At 45.7% G+C, this 14,031-nt stretch overlaps 1 protein-coding gene across 1 annotated transcript in view; it reads left to right on the forward strand.

Annotated features, from left to right (window-relative positions):
* The window catches only part of LOC117701717 (transmembrane epididymal protein 1A-like), a 43,748-nt gene extending 30,012 nt beyond the window's left edge, over window positions 1-13,736 (forward strand). The window contains exon 2 of the mRNA XM_034493234.2: window positions 12,634-13,736. The gene's annotated coding sequence lies outside the window, so the exon portion shown is untranslated. The remainder of the gene's footprint in view (window positions 1-12,633) is intronic.
* Window positions 13,737-14,031: the final 295 nt, after the last annotated feature.

Consider the following 14,031-nt stretch of genomic DNA (forward strand, 5'->3'; position numbering starts at 1 on the left):
AGACCTTATTCCCAAGTCCTTGCAGTGTTTCTAGAAGATACCTGGTTGCTTCCATTCAAGAGTCAACATCAGTTAGTTAAAAGCAAATCATCCACATACTAGAGCAAAGAAACATGTGGCATAGTGTGGGAAGCCGACAGAAGGAGGCTATCACCCTTGCAGCCATCTTGAGCCATATACCCTGACAAGAGACTTGATTACAACAGCCTACGACAGGTGAGCACACTCTGATAGCATCTTGTTTTAGATACCCAGGATCTTCCCTTGGGTGTGTGAGACTTAAAGGTGTGATTTAGAGCCATGACTTAAGGTGTGACTTAGAGATAAGACTTAAGGGCATGACTTAGAGGTGTGGCTTACAAGTGAGACATATAAAAGGCGAGAGGTAGACAGAAGAAATTATTATTAGACATGAGACAGAAGAAAGCAACAGAGAATTAGGCACTTGGCACTTGGAGAAAGAACTTGGAACTTGGAGGCACTGGGGACTAGGAACTAGGGACTTGGAGAGAAGAAGAGAGACTGAAGAATAAACAGGATTGAATCACACTCTGTCTGGTCTCCATTCCTCGAGACCGTCCTCACTCTTTCTCTTGTTGAACTCCGACCCACAGACCTGAGCAGCTTGGGGCAGTGCAGGCTCTAACATTGATAGAGTGATCCCCGACATTTTGGCCCCCAAGCTTGGGGCAGAGCGGTTTCCTACATTTTTGGTGCCCAAGCGTGAGGCAGCTTGGGCTGCAACAGCATAGTCTGCCTGTACTCATGTAGGTCCTGGTGGAGAGCCTCATCAAAAATGGCAGGAGAGTTTTTAAATCTGTGTGGCAGTGTTGTCCAAGTCATCTGTTTGCTGAATCCATTCTCCAGGTCTTGCCATTCAAAGGCAAAAGTGTCTAGCTGTTCTTATCTAGGGGAATGCTGAAGAAAGCACCTTTCAAGTTGAAGGCTGTATAAATTTGTCTGTCAGGTGGTAGGGATGTCAAGAGTATATATGGATTTGAAACTGCTGGGTGGATATCATCTACCCTTTTGTTTACCTCTTTTAGGTCTTGTGCTTATCTATAATTTTGTCTTCCAAGTTTTTTAATTGACAGCACAGGTATGTTCCAGGGAGAAGGAGAGGGAATCAGGAACCCATGATCGTGAAGGCTATTAATGTGGGGCCTGATTCCCTAGATGGCCTCACCCTGATAGGGCTTAGTAGTAGCTTTCAGACCTACCAGAACAGGAGGCAAGTGAGAGGCCAGACCTGGAGGATTATTTTTTAGCCCATGCCTGAGGTATCAGGTTTATGTGTTCTTTTAGGAAAGGCAATGGGAGAGAGTTATTTCCACAGTAGCTAGGAGTGGTACGATTTGAACTGCCCTCTTGTTATGTTGGGCTGGTGGTATTGAATCTACAACCAGGATTGGTAGAGGCTCTTCTCCATGGATTACTTGTAATTTAGGAAAAAGGAACATGAATGTACAAACTCCTAGCCACCTGGCAAGTAGATGATGATATACCTGAGTACCAAAGAGAATTGACAGGTTTTGGGCTGCAGGGCACTGTGCAGAGATGAGGGCTATGGTTCTGTTGCAGTCTAAGGAGCTTAGTGTTCCTACAGAATGTCTTGAAACAATCTGCTATGCCAAATAAAGAGTGATAGAGAAAAGGTATGGGGTCATGGCATCACCAGAGTTGAGGCAGCTGATGAAACGTGAGGTGAGGTTACTTTGCAGGGTCACTGGAGAAGTGGTAAGTGGTAATTGTGAGTTAGTTTCAGGGAAACACATAGCCAGCAATATTTAAAGCGGCCAGGTTGGGTGACATTAAAGAGGTGGTGGGCTGAGGTCAGAATCTCAAGCTGAAGACAAAATGACAAATTAGTACCATTTATGAGGGGTATGTCAAGAAAGTAAGGACCTTAGAGGAGTGTTTGATTACTTCTCCTATTTTTCCAATTCCTAAAGATTGGGCAATTGAAACATGTCTGGATGTGAACAGTCCTCAATGGGGACCAGGATTGGTTTTTAAGAGAGCTTATCCATCCCACCTGGGATTTCACTGGGTGTTGAATACAGAAGAAGAAGAAGGTCTTGCATTGTTGATAGATGAGATGACCCTAGCATATGTATCTGGCAAGACTATATGGGCAGCCATATTTGTCTGGCCATTTTTTACAATCATCTTTTGTCTGGTCAAAGAGGAAGCATACAAAAAGATGTATTTGGATGGAGTGGTAGATATAGTGGTGACAGCAATTTGGATTGGCTCCTGGCCTCCTGCTATGGAGCAGTTTCCTGACCCTATTTGGAAAGACTGTTATCAGTGGGGGTTTCTCAAACCTTTGATATCAAGATAAAAGGGCTGCCCTGGATGGAAATGAACAGCAGGGGGAGGATGCGAAGCTCATATGTAATGCAGTGGTGTTGAGAACTGCTCCCAGAGTGGAGTCTTATTTTTCTAGGATTGGGGACAAGGTGGGTGGTCCTGGAGTCCTCTTAAGAGAGCGGGGTCTGTTGAGGTCGATGTGTAGGAAAAAGCGTCATTTTGAGTTGGAGAGGTGCAATGTTTGAGGTGAGACATGTGGACCCAGTGAGAAAGACATCATGAAGATTACCTTGAAAGGGCCCTGTCATTTAGGAGAGAGAGATGAGGGTCAATTATCTGGAGGAAAGAGAAGAACTCATTCTCCAATGTTGACAGGCAGGAGCAGGGAACAGCGTGTCACCTTTGAAGATGGTGATCAACAAAGTTCCATAGGAAAGAGCGGAGGTGACATAGTAATGGGGTAAGTAGATGATCAGGGATGTGGGAGCATTTGGGTGAAAGACCAGGAGTTAGGACTGGATGTCTATACATGAGTTTGAAAGGTGTGATGGAAAGAGGTCACTTGGCCCATAAGTTAAAAAGAGTCAGGGGGAAGAGTTTTACCCAATCAAGGTGAAGCATCTGTGACAGTTTGACAAGAAAAATTTTTATGAAACAATTAGATCTTCTACCTTTCCTGAAGACTGGGAGTGATAGGAAATATAAATATGCCAGGGCATTCTGATGGTTTTAGATAGAGTTTGAGAAACCTGGGAAGTAAATTTGGGACCATTGTCTGACTGGAAAAAGGTTTGGACTCCAAATTGGGGAAGGATGTCTCAAAGGAGGAGATGAGAGACTGTCTGAGACCTTTTGTTGTTGTTTGGGAATACCTCTACCTACCCCAAGGTGTCCACCAAGACCAAGAGGTATGTGGCATGCTTGACCATTGGCATGTGGAAAAAGTCAAGTTGACAGTTGGTTCCAGGAAGGGAACCTCTAGCCTGATGGTTAGGAAAAGGGGTGCTAGGATATCTGGAGTTGGAGTCTGACATCTGACAGATTTTGCAAGAGGCAGTAATAGATTTTAAGAAATATAAGTCCTCAGGAGTAGGCTGTAGATTTTTTTTTTAACAAAATAATGCTGGATGTTAGCATGAAAGAGCTGGTGAAGATAGGACAGAGATTGACCGGTATCAGGGGCTGAGAGTTTGATCAGTGTCAGGGACTGAGAAGGGAATGTAGGTTGTAGGGCAAGAATATCCTGGGCAGGGAGAGACTAGACTAGGCCCCTAAGAGCTGCAGCTCTAGCTGCCTCATTGGCTCAGTTATTTCCCTTGGAGAAAATAGAGTCATCCATTTTATGGGACTTGAGGGTCCTGAGGCTCAGGAGAGGGGGGGTATTGAACTTGGGTGATGTACCAGTAGGAACAACAGGAGAGTGTAATCAGACAACAACAGGAGAATGTTGTTTAGCAACAGAGGTATTCTGAACATTCCAGACTCGGGGGTCTACCTGAGAGGCTGGGAAAGGAAAGGAAAGAAAATGTTAGAGTTAGTAAGTGGGGTGGCTAGAAGAAAGAGGAGAGGGGTTGCTGTTAACTTTGGGTTTAGGTGAATGGAGGGAGCAAAGGAAATAGAGGCTGCCAGTTTAGCTGGAAGATCCCTTTCCAATAAGGTGACAGGACACATTGGTGCTACCAAAAAGGAATGGGTGAAAGGAACACTCCTAAAAATGCAACTAAGTGGTGGGGTCTGGTAAGGTTGGTAAGGGACTTAAACAATAGGAAAATGAGAGTGAAGGGTGAATCTCCAAAACCCTGTCAGGACCAATTAAGTGGCCCCAGTGTCCAAGAGGACAGAGATGAGGTGCCCAGTTACTATAATGACCATCCTAGGCTCCTTGGTGGTTTTGGAAGTAGCCGGGTCAGAGGAGGTCAGTCCCCTTCAGTTGGCTGGAGGATGATCTGGGAGTGATGTTCTTCTGTCTTGAGCCGCATAAGGGCAATCAACAGCTCAATGTCCCTCTTGATGGCACTTTGTGAATGGCCTTGGTGGCTTGTGGGGGATAGGGCACCAGTGACTCTTTGACCACATTTGAAACAGGGGCCCGGTGTCTCCTGAGTCTTAGAAGGTCAGAAAGTCTGAGTAGTGGCAAGAGCTGGTTGTGCACCCTTTACCAGCCTTTGTCTGTGGGCCTTTTCATCTCTCTCGTGGTATACTTTAAAGGCCAACAGCAAGACTTCGGCCTGTAGAGTTAGGTGTACCTTCTCCAAGCATCTGAGGTTGGCCTTAATGTTGGAATAGCTTTGGGAAGAGAGTAGGTCATCAGGAGTTGTTTACTTTGTGGGTCCTCAGGGTCTAAATTAGTGTATTGTAACAGGACATTTGTAAGGTAGGTTTTCTTGTTTATCCTGGGTGACCTCTTGGAGTTTTAAAAAATTTACTGTTTTTTAAAAAAGATTTATTTGTTTATTATATATGAATACACTGGAGCTGTCTTCAGACACACCAGAAGAGGGCATCAGATCTCATTACAGATGGTTGTGAGCCACCATGTGGTTGCTGGGATTTGAACTCAGGACCTCTGGAAGTGCAGTCAGTGCTCTTAACCTCTGAGTCATCTCTCCACCCCACTGGTTTTAAGGAAGCCTTGCAGAGACCAGCCAGGAGGCAGGTTATGAATTGGTCACTAGCTAAAATACCACCTGGGGTATTATAAGTTAATTGAGGATCCTGGTCAGGTACTGCCTCAGGCCCAATCCAGTATGATGTGCTGGTTTGATGAACTTAGTCTGCATGTATCTACACAGATTCTCAAGTCTGACCTCCTGGTTCCATCCTCCTGGTCTAGAAACTATTCAGGACTTAGGACCAATTTTAAATATTACCTTCAATCCCATCCACCACCACCTTCCATTATTTTCTCACAAATTTTTGTGGGCAACTCCGTGTTTCTTAGAAGTAGAGGATTTCCAGTAAGTGAAGCTGCTGGTGACACAGCCTGGAAATTTTGTACCCTTGCATACCCTCAGGAGAGTGGAAAGACCCAGCAGCAGTCTGTGTGGAAGGAGATGACTGACAGAGGGACAGCATGGCAGAGAAGACAGATGTGACTTTAGGGTGCTCACAGCTGTGTCTGACTGAAGCCTGACTCCTGCAAGTCTGCCCCTGCCTCATTGAGCCCCAGGCTCCAGATCCACTGAGTTGAGGACCACCCAGTGAGATCCTCCAGCAGGGAGAAGATCTGTAGCAGAACTTCAGAGAAGTTAAAAATCTTCCCACTAGAGGACACAGGTGTGCTTCACAGAACCGAGAGACTTGGGAGGAGCTTCAGGTCTGAACCAGCAGCCTTCTGGGGTGAGGGGAAGGATCTGGTGCCCTTCTTCTTGGTGCAAAGACCCTCCAAGCACTTCCATAAGCACAGCCATGCACCCAGGAGGCTTCAGGAGACCAGACCCACAGGAGTTGAGTCAGCCCTTCAGATCAATGGGGTGACAGATGTCAGTCACCTTACCATCCTGCACTTGGTGTCTTTATGCCTCTCTAGTCTGCATTCTGAATGGTCCCTTTGGCTGAATGTTAACTCTTGTATTGAATTCTTTGTTGGCTGCTGCACTGTTTACAGTTCTATATCTAGGGAGCTCATTAAACACACACACACACACACACACACACACACACACACACCCTCCAATGTTGCTTTCTAATTTTCCATAACCTCACATTAAAATGTAAATTCAGCCTTTGTCACCATGGACACAGTCAGCATCATTTCACTTAGCCTATATCAAATAAGCCCAGCAGCTGCAATGCTCAGCCATGATTCTGTGGGCCACAGCTTCTATTCATTTTGCCCCCTTTTTTTTCTCTCACATGCTTAATGTATCACGTGCTTTCCAGCAGTCCATTTGGAATTACAATTTTGAGAACTAATTTGAGAGAGAATCTTTCTCTCTTCTCCCAACATGTGAGGGCTACATGGAATTGGGCTTGAGAATGTTGTGTAGAACTTTGGAATCAGTACCACTCCCAAGCACAGAAGCAGCCCAGGTAAAGGGTTCACTTTGCTGGATGGCAAGGACTCCAGTCCTGTGGTTGCAGCAGCTTCTGCAAAGTACAGCTCTTGACTTGTGGCAGGGGGCGAGCCAAGGCACTCCCCAGGGCACTCTGAAACTGAACCACAAGCTTGACCTTTCCCCCTTGTGGGAGATCTCACCACAGTAATATTCTCCTCTTTCTGTTCTATTCTTCTGCCTCTCTTTTTAAAAAATACCTTTAATCCCAGCACTCAGAAGGCAGAGACTGGCAGTTCTCTGTGAGTTCAAGGCCAGCCTGGTGTGCATAGTGAGTTCTACAACAGTCAGAACTCTGTGAATGACCCTGTCTCAAAGAACAAAACAAGATACTATATTCTTCCCAGTATGTGTCCGTTATCCAGGGCAATGGACTTGGTTATGACACCTTCATATGTGTGCACAATGGATCTCAGTCACCTTCATACAGTACCTGCTCTTATTCCTTTCATTCCCTTTTCCTTGTCAACTGACCCCTGGTCACATGGTCTTCCTAAGTGGCTTTTTAAAAACAAAAGTTCAGCTTATAGTGATGTATTTATAAAAAGATAAAGGAAAAGAAGAATATGTTCTATTAGGGTGTAGTGAGGTATGGGGGAATGGGAGGTCTTAGTTGGCCCATATCAAGGCATCCCTTCCCCCTGGAGGACCAGCATTTATTCAGGGCATGTTAAGGAGTGTTAAGAGGGTAGTAGATGCTTGTAGAGGCAGAGAGAGAAAGTAGAGAAGTAGAGGCCAGCCATGAGCACGTGGAGAGAGTGGGAAGGGGATGGGGTGAAGACCCCCATACTCGGGACACCCTTCCTTAAGTCTCAGGAAATCATGACCACCCAAAGATCACAAGAAACCATACCTGGATGCAATCAGCAGAGGCTTTATTAGGGAAGTTGGCCAGTGGTCAAACCATAAGCTCTCTCTCAAGAACAAGGTTTGGCCCCGAGTGACGGGTTAAGGGGTCTTTTAAAGAGGAAAACCACAAACCAGGGGAGTGGGGAGGGTGTGAGGGGTTGCCAAGGATACATAACATAAGAATAGTGAAACATTCCAGAGAAACCCACCCTGAAAGGTTAATAGCCATGGAAATTACTCAGTACAAACATTTTTCTCAAAAATGTAGTCTTACCAAGTCACTGTCCCCTATACCTTCATTACAAAGTATTTCTCACTTCCTCCAGTCACAGCCCCACCTAGATGGCTTGTATTTTTTTATGGTCAGGAATGTGTCTTCCTGCTTCGGGCCCCCCTCACACACACACAGGTGGGCCTGCTGCCTGAGGCTTGAGGAATGTAATCCAGCAAGTGTCCTCTGATTCAGGGGCAATGTCCTTCACCCCAAATGTGCCCTGGGGTAGTGAAGGCCTGAAATCTTATTTTCAGTTCCTCGTTCTGGAATCTGCACTTTTCCTGCTCAGGTCTAAGGCAAAAAATCTACACATATTTCATAAAATGGCCTTTATAATTTTTCACTCTACAGGGGAAGGGAAGAGCCCAAGAGGACAAGAACGGAACAAGAGATCAAGAGAGAGAGGAGGGGGTATGCAACCCCAATTATAGTGGGTCAGGCCTACCTGGCTATTGCCAGATAACTGTGGGGAGGAGCATACCTGGTTGCTGCTGTTGGAATGTTGGATTTTAATATCCAAACCAGGGGATGTGCTCTCCCAGAATCACACACGGACAGCGGATTCGCTGCAACATGAAGTTTAATGATTCTGGTGCACCAGGACTCTCTCAAAAGCCAGCAAGAGAGCCCCAAAGAAAGGCTGGGAGTGGTTCTTATACAGAACACAGGAGGGCAACCACGAAGGCTGACTCAGGTTCCAGATTCACACATTACTTTCTTCCGTTTGCCCAGGTTTATTACATTTAGGGTCTGGCTTTCTGACCACCTCCCATCTGGAATGTGTCCCCACCCACAGGTGGGTTCCCTTCCCTGTGATCTGAGGAATGTTAATCAGCATCTCCCTTCCTCTTCTGAATGTTAACTCAGCAAGTGTCCTCTGACTAAGGAACATGCCCCTCCCAGGATGTGACCTGGGGCAGTGGGATCCTTTTAATCTTAAATTCAAACTGAGACCCAAAAGTCCTACATTTCCCTGTTTTTCTTGAGGGTGATTTCAATCCTGGAATAACAAGCTGTCATTTATTCTAAGGCCCACCCTTTAAGGTTGCTTCTGGGACATGGTTTAGATTCAAAAGTCTCTTATCTCTGACATTTGGGTAATCTCTACCCTTGTGTCTCTAGGGTGGGGATATCTAAGGAGTCAAGGTCTGTTTGCTCTTTGGCCTTGTAGAACAGCAGGTGATCTTTCACTTGAGGGGTAGCCTGAAAAGTCATTTCTGAGGAAAGGGGGTGAGTCAAGAGCTGGAGTATAAAGGTAGTTTGGGTCCCACACAAGAGGGGCATTCTGGGTTTGGAACAGAGATGGGACAAGGGACAACCCCCAGCCAACACCAGTTTCTGAGGGCAATTTAGTTAAGATCCTCTTTTTAGGGTTTCTGTGCATTCTTTTTACCTGCTCTGAGCTCTCGGACAGTACAAACAATGGAGCTTCCAATAGTCCCCAATATTCTGACAATTTCTGACTTTCCTTAGAAACAAAAGCAAGATTGTTTTCTGATCTAATTATCTCTGGCACTCAAAACTTTGGGAAGATTTCTTCTAAAATCTTACTATCTCTCTGGCCCCAAACCTGAGGTTCATTATACACCTTAGATCTCTGGACTGCTTGGATGTGCTTATTTTTCAAGAGTCTATCTGTGCCTTTAGCCTAGTCAGTCTTTTTGTTTGTTTGTTTGTTTTCTAGGGAGTATAGTTTTTCTCTTCTGGTGTGCACCATTGCCCCGTTTTTATCTAGGTAATAGTTGGCAGAATGGCTAGCAATCTGGGTCCTTTCTTTTTCTGTGTGTTTTAATTGAGGCCATCCCTTAATCTAGTCTCAATTTCCAGTGAATGTCTCTTGTAGGCCATAACTGGGACAGGCTCTTGTATAGCCATTTTTAAGTCACTTGATCTGTCTGGTTATTGCCTAGGGTCACTGAGTCTCCCTCCCTTCTGGTGTCCTGGGCAATGAATACTCCACCAGTTGCTGGCTTCATCAGAGCATCCAAGGAGATCTAAGATTTCTTCTAATGTGAGCAGTCCTCTCTCCTTGGTATCATAGCCCTGTGGACATGGGCTGTGGCAAAGGCATACCTGTTGTCCATGTAGATGTTGATTTTCTTGGTGGCCCCAAGTTCTAAGGCTGCTTTCTGTGCCAATGAGCTCATGGGTGGAGAGTAGAAGTTCAGCCCAGGTGACATTTGTGCAGTCCACCACAGCAGCACTGGTTTGTCTCTGACTAGCCTGGAGAAAACTGCTCCCTTCTTGTAAAGCAGGTTGTCTTGGCTCCCGGCATGAGTCAGTAGGAGAAGTGTTTCCTCTACCCGTGGGTTCTCCTTTTGGGCCAGTTAGTTGCAGCCCATCGAGTAGGAGTATATCTGGGCCTCCATCCTGAGGAGTAAGTCTCGACCCAACAGAGGGTAAGGACAGTCTGGGATGACCATAATTGAATGGGATACCCAGTCCATTTCTTGGTTCACCAATTTTCAGGTAGTCCATGAATATATTTTGGTATCAGTGGCTCTTTGGAACCAAGATCTTTTCTTGGAAATGGGGCCATCGTCTTGGAGGAGAACCAAATGTTGAGGCTCTGTGTCCACCAAGAGTTGGGTGGGTCCATGCCCCGTCTACCCCTGTTGGGAGCTGACTTTTAGCAGAAAGTGGCTATCAGCTTTGCAGCCATCTTGAGCCATATACCCTGACACGACACTTGTTTTACATCAGCCTACAACAGCTGAGCACATTCTGATAACATCTTGGTTTAGATACCCTGGGTGTGTAAGACTAAAGGTGTGTGACTAAAGGTGTGACTTAGAGATCAGATTTAGAGACAAGACCTAAGGGCATGACTTAAAGGCGTGACCTAAAGGCAGGGATTAGAAGTGAGACATATAAAAGGCAGAGACAGACAGAAGAAATAGAGGAATACAACTAGGAACTAGAATGAGTACAACTAAGAACTAGGAACTAGGAACTCAAGACTTGGGACTTGGACTAGAAGAGAGACTGAAGAATAAACAGGATTGAATCGCACTCTGGTCTCCATTCTTCGAGACCGTCCCTCACTCTCTCTCTCTTGCTGAACCCTGACCCACAGACTGGAGCGACAGCTTGGGCTGGGAAACAGTGGCTGCCAAGCATGGAGTGGAGAGGGCCTCAACATTTTTGGCCGCCCAAAGTGGGGCAGCTTGGCCTCAACATTTTTGCCGCCCAAACGTGGGCTAGTGTGGTTCCTGACATTTTTGCCGCCCAAACATGGGCTAGTGCAGTTCTCAACATACCCCAATCACTGTCTTCACACAGAGCTAATACCTTCACCATTTGGGGGTGTTTTCCTCAAGGCCTGAGATTTCCTGACCCTGGATTCTATTTGTTAGGGCACTCTCAGGCTCAGCAACTGGCTCCTTTACTTGCAATGTGCACACTGGTCTTTTTCAAGGAGTTTCTATCTCCCTTTGATTGGAGTCTCTTTTTTCTACCTTCTCTTAACTACTATAGCCAAGATTTTCTGTAATTCCTTTCCTGTCACCTTTCTTTTTCCTCATCTCTCCTTTTATCTTCTTTCTTTTTCTTTCTCTGTTCTTTTTCTTTCTCCCTGATATGGTAGACTTCCTCAGCAACTCACACTAAACCTTTTAATGACTTATCTTGTAGTCCATCTAACCTCTGAAGCTTTTTTCTGGTATCTAATAGCCTTGTCTATACTGACAGAATGTCTCTGTAAGCTATTCTAGAAAAGCTGTGAGCAACTCATCTGATCCCTGCTTAACCTCACGTGCCTTGGTCAAAATTAGTGGGGTCTCATGTAGCTCTCTCAAGATCTGCCAATAGAATCTGGTGTAGGCTTTCAGGTGCCCCTTACCTTCTGCCACATGAAGATCTCAGTCAGATCTGGTCAGAAGTAACCCACTTTTGACCACGGCCTGGTCAATTGACATGGTCCCCATGTCTGAGGGAACATTCTTTCTTTTTGGTATCTTCTCTTGCTCTTTAGTCTTAAAGAGCACTCCTGACAGCCAAAACCTACAAGGGTCTTGGGGAAGAAAGGCTTTTATGTGGGTGGGAAGATTGTTTTTCTGCTAGATTCATCTAGGTAACTATATTGGGCACTTGGTCTGGGTGCCATATGTCTTGTGTATTCCTAAGGGTAATGCCACACTTCCCGAACAATGATGTCTATGTCCATCATCCCCAAGTCTCTGGTGTCCAACATTCTACTCTCTGTCTCTATGGATTTGGCTGATTTAGGGATTGTTCATGAGTAGGATCATGACCTAGGCATGGTGGTGCAATCTAGTAAGCCCATCACTGTGAAGGCTGAGATAGCAGGATTTCTGTGCATTTAAGACCAGCCTGGACTACACAGTAAGTTCCAGACTGGCCTGTACTGTACTGTATTGTACAGTATGTGACCCCTTCTAAGGAAAACTACTTGAAATGATACAGAAGTTATCCTTTGTATCTTTATGGAAAGTCTAAAAGCATAAATACTTAAATCTAGTCTTAGGCCAGTCACATGATAATGTCAGAGGGTGACCCTCAAACCCTGCTGGTATCATTAAATGCTCCCAGTGAGTCCAATGGGCATCCATGGAAACAAATGGGTTGGAGAGTTTGAGTCACATTTACTTCCAGTGAGTCCTCCCAGTTAAAAGCTTGCCTGAGCACCTGCTAACAGGTGCCTGAACTCTCTTATCTGTGGTTGATCCTTCCCCATATTTAAGCATTTGTTACAGCAATGTGATTGTGCTTTGACTCTGCAATGTCTTCACAGGCTGTGATTTAAACCACTGCTCCATGGTTGCTATCTGAAGGGACTGTGGAACCTAATTGTTTACCTACCCTACAAAAGTAAGGGGATATTGGGAGCCGCGTGAGCATGACAACATTCGCCATTATAAGATGGCGCAGGCATCCTGTCCTCCCACTAGTAAACAACTGACTGCGCAGGTGCAAAAGGCAAAAAGCGCGCCAAAGTCACTGCCCATCCTGGGGCGTATTATGGGTAATGAGTGAACAGCCAATCAGAAGTGAACACGTCACTCTAGGGTGTATATAAGCAGTGCCTTTTCCAGGCTTTGGGTCTTTCCGCTTCTGCATATACAAGAATAAAGCCTCGCTGTAGTAACCACCTGAACACCGCCTCACGTGTCTCTTCCGCAGGTGAAGGGGACACGGAGGGGCACGGAACATCTGGTGCCGAACCCGGATCTTCAAGGCGCAGCAGAGACCCCCCAAGTTTTGGGGTGGGTTAAAAGACTACAGGAACGAGGTACATCTCTGAGAGATATGCCTGGGGTGGAAGCCTTCATTGCGAGCGGACTTTCACTCACCGCCGCCGCTCCACTAGCTAGCCTTTTGTTTGCATTGCTTTTGCTTTCAGCTATTAGTGCAAGTCAAGAGGTTTCAGAAGAGGGCCACCCTAGCATACCAGAACCAGAGCGTGTTAGCCGGCATCAGGCCAAGGAGCCTGGGGATCAGGCCAAGGATCCTGGAGAAAAAGATCAGGCCAAGGAGCCTGGAAAGGGGAAGCAGGCAAGAAGGCCTGGACAAAAGAAGCAGATCCAGGAGTCTGGTAAAAAGAGAGAGTACTCAAAAGAAACAAGGGCTACTGCAGAGCCTGTTAAGGTTAAGGACCCTCCACTGGCTGGTGGAGAGAGAGTGGAGGACAAAAGGACCCCACTTTATGGCAGAATCTTTGGGGAACCAGAGCAAGCAATGCCAGTGATAGAACAGATGATCTTTGAAAATGCCACAGCTGAATGCTGTGCAGCCATTGTCCCTTGTAGGAACAAGGGGCTACAAGACTGGCTGAGAGCCTGTTGCGGCCTGGGAGGCCTCCTCACTAAGGCAGGACTTGCTTCGGCCCTTCTCCAAGGTCAGGGACTCGATAGGCCCCCGCCATGGCCAGGGAGGGGAGCTGTTTGTGTTTATTCCACAGGTGAAGACAATTCAAATTGGGTCCCTACACGGCTGGTGCAGATTGTGAAGAATGAAGCTAGATTGCAAGATGACGGCTCTGATTCTCCTGATACTGATGTTCGATTTGGGGATAAGTATACTACTATGGGCCATAGTTAGATCTTGGCCTGTTCCCATGCCAGTACATTCAAATTCTGCAGTGCTGCTATTGTTTACAGCTATTGAGTGTTACTTGGTTGCCCTGTTTCACAGCACACCTGCCAGCAGCCTGAGTTATACAATGCTACAAGTTTTCCATTAAATTTTACACTTTGTTTTGTGGCAGCAAAACTTTATAACATAAAAGTAATCTACTTGGTGTTGATTTTAGAGAAATAGATTGCTTACATCGTTAAAGATTGGTTTTGTTTCTCAAAAATATGGGTATACTCTAATATTACAAAAGACGCTTAAAAACATAGTTAAACTGCCAATATTCCATTGGCTACAGTTGGTAGTTCAACCGAGAGTTTGAAAATTTTTGATCTGCCTATGTTTATAGAGAAAAGATACAACACGTGTCTTTTAAAGTTTACAGTTTAAATTTAAGGTTAAAGTAAAGTTAAAGTCAAAATCGCACAGTTCAGGCCTAGCCAAGCC

The sequence above is a fragment of the Arvicanthis niloticus genome, unplaced genomic scaffold (assembly GCF_011762505.2).
Source record: "Arvicanthis niloticus isolate mArvNil1 unplaced genomic scaffold, mArvNil1.pat.X pat_scaffold_216_arrow_ctg1, whole genome shotgun sequence".
NCBI lineage: Eukaryota > Metazoa > Chordata > Mammalia > Rodentia > Muridae > Arvicanthis > Arvicanthis niloticus.